The following is a 3,355-nucleotide window of genomic DNA, read 5'->3' as shown; positions in this document are numbered from 1 at the left end:
AGTTTACGTCGTGTCGTATTTAACCTTAATTAACCCAATGCTTGATGCGAATGAAAAGTTACTCTCCCTTCGTAAAGCATCTTAATTTGCCGCATAGTGTTGATTTTGGCCCGTTGCTCAAATTCAGATTTTGACTGTTCTTGCGAATTCATGCGCTCCTTTAAGGATTAGTTTGGTTTATTTGGACCGCCATACCAGAAGACTAATAGCACTCAGAGGTCAAAGGCAGACACACTCACCGTACTGCTCAGTTGGCGCCCCCTTTAGTAGTTTGAAACAACTTTGTTGTTTCAAAACTAGTAAATTCCCAAATTAATGTGTCCTTTCTGCCGTAGTGGATTTAGCAGTCACCTACGACAACCTTCACAGCGATAACTCAGCGGCTTCAGTGGTGTCTCTTGTTTGCACGTATCATCCAGATGTCGTCGAAGAGGCAACATACTGGAGTATACTCGACTGTTGTCGTGTACCTTTTCCGTGGGCTTGGTAAATGTTGTTCTTCGATGAGCGCGAAATTCTTGCCGATGTTGTAGCGGTCATTGTCAAAATAGTTGTCTCCGTAGTGCTTGTTATCGTCACCATTCTAGTCGTTGCTGACGGATAGATGCTTTTGACGCTCCAGAAAATGCTGCCAACTATCGGCACCTATTTTCATTACAATCGTCTTTCGTCGTGCTAGATATCGAACTTTTTCTGCATTCCCCTAGAGGCCAAGATTATATTTTAACGCGATAGCGTTAAGGGCCCCGTGTCGCAGAAAATCCGGCGTCGGCGTTGGCGTCGGTGTCGGCGTGGGCTCACCAGCGTCGGTGGCGGAAATAATCATCCCGAACCAGGTCATCCCCAACCACCCCGACCGGGCAGGTTCTTTCGCGTGGCGGAAGGCGTTAGGAACAAAATTTAATTTCTCAAAGTAAAATTAGTCAGAAAAATCGTAAAGTACGACTTAACCACAACCTACAGACGTGATAGCGTCGGAATGTAATTTGAATATACGAGAAAGAAAGCCTGATAAGCAGCCAGGGATCTTTGAATGTTATCACGTTCCACTCTTGATGGCGAAGTTTAAGCATCCTCTAATTCTGATGGTGCGCAGCTCAACCAAGCAACGCTCATGCAACAATTTTGATATAAGATGACCTGTATTGCCCCTGGAAAAATGTCTTCCCAGCAATGCATTTGTGTTTAAATGTGAAGCCGACCTTTAGGGGATCAGTGTAAGCTTGGCCTTTGTAAGCTGGCTTGCCCACGTTGTGCATCGCAGTGCAGCCTACTCATGAAAAAAAAGTCGCAGTTTCGTCCGAAAGGCGAAGCTTCGATTGCGATAGCAAATTAGTAGAGAGCTATGCGAATCAAGGATAGTAGTTTATTGTGCTGTATAAAGTTGTAAACATTCGCTTACTAACTAAACAGACAAGCACGGTGTCACGCGCGCACATGTAAACATGAACACATCTCGCTCGATGACAGTGGAAAGTCGCTGTGAAAACGCTGGAGTGAGAAAGCGCGCCAGAGTAGCGGGCAAATTGACCTTCGCACTGTCTCTCGTCTCGCTTCAAAGCGAACGTCGAAAGTACAGCGCATATGAAGCTACTGGCACTCGAGCATGCACATTGTCCCCATCTCAGATTGCTTTGAAGATACGGCACCCGCGTGGCCGCGCGGTGAGCAGCAGAGCCGACGGAGCAGAATGCACCCCCCCTCCCTCTTCATCTCCGTCGCCTCGCCTCCGTGCCTCGCGCGCGAAAGTAAACCGCGCGCTTCCAGCCTGCCTTCATCCCTCGCGTGCGCTACATTAAGCCGCGATTGCCGGCTCCCCTCGTACGCTTTCACTCGCACACACTGCGTACGGCGCGCGGCGACGATTTTATCGCCGTTGGACTTTATACGGAAACTCAGGGAGACGGCGACGATGACGGCGATGACGACGGCAACGCCGACGGCGGAAATGCGCTTGGAGTGTTCATATAATTGCTATCGCAATAAAAATGAAATGTGAACGGGGTCTGATAACGCTATTGCGTTCCACTCTTAAAGGCGAGGCTTAAGCGTCCTCCAATTGTTTTGGTTCCTTTATACCTGAATTTTGCGAAGAACTTTATTTGCTTTGATTCTGCATTATGTGGTGCTTCATATTTATATTGAACCTTCACTTCTAATTGTCGTTGAACGCGGCATTATGGGCACAGATCTGATCATATAGCGATAGCGCAGCTTTATCCGTCAACAGTCCTGCCCTGAAGAGATGCAAAGGCAACGTGTTTTTTTTTCGTTAATAACACATTCACCGCCAACGAAAACTAGGTAGTGGATTGAAGAGGCATGCTATAAACCTAAAGTCGTTTGGTGTATCACTTTGATCATTGTTGACAGCAGCCAAAATAACAGAATTACTCGTGTCAGCCGAACTCATCAAATGCCTCCAAATTTGCTAATGGATGACCCTTTTCCTGGCATTAACACGTTTCTCATCACTTCGCACCTTGTCTATTATTATAACAGACTATCGCTTATGTATATTCCACTAATGTTGCATAACCTATCGAACTACACTTCTTAGTGGGCGCGAGAGTAACAGCTACGCGTCCTTTCTGGTTATTCTACGCTTCCATCTTTCCACATGTATCGCCTATTCTATTTATTAGCGTTTTGCCTAGTGTTTCCTCAACACAATGGTTTCCCTTACGACACAAAGCTTTACCTGAAGAACTCTTATTTAAATACATGGAAATAGATAAATCGCTTTTGATGGGCATCAGCATCGTGGAATTTAAGATTTTCATTTTTGCATTTAAAAGACCTCTAAATATCCCGACCATAGGATCTATACTTTTCATTTAGGACGTCAATTTTGTTCAGGAAAATTGTTCAAAATTGCAAAATAGAAGAAATCTAAGCCATCGAGCTTAAAGTTCCCTAACTTAACAATACAAACGATCTCATAATTTTGTAAACTGCATCTTACGAAGCATCTAAAGCGCATAACATTGATGCAACATGAACCACACCAAATGTACCGAAACTTCGTGAGTAGTATTCTTGCAACACCCTCGTAAACACTAAGGAAGTTCACGTGAGCTGTGAGGTATGCATCCAATGTGTCCACTTCAGATGGTCAAAGAAAACTGCGTTAAGTGTGCTTCGCGTAGAGTTACAAATTCGTAGATATTGTGCCGCAAAAATTTCACTTTTAGATTTCGCCCTGTTTGTTCCGAGCTAAAGCTTACTCAGGCTTCAGAGGAAGCTTTAGCTCGGGACTTCCTATCTAAATACAGGCGAAAGGAGAAATCGTTTTTCTCAGGAACCACTGCACCAAATCTGATGATGTTTGTTGCATTTAAATGAATATGTTATA

This window comes from Dermacentor silvarum, chromosome 5 (assembly GCF_013339745.2).
Source record: "Dermacentor silvarum isolate Dsil-2018 chromosome 5, BIME_Dsil_1.4, whole genome shotgun sequence".
Lineage (NCBI taxonomy): Eukaryota > Metazoa > Arthropoda > Arachnida > Ixodida > Ixodidae > Dermacentor > Dermacentor silvarum.
This window is presented reverse-complemented; position numbering follows the sequence as displayed.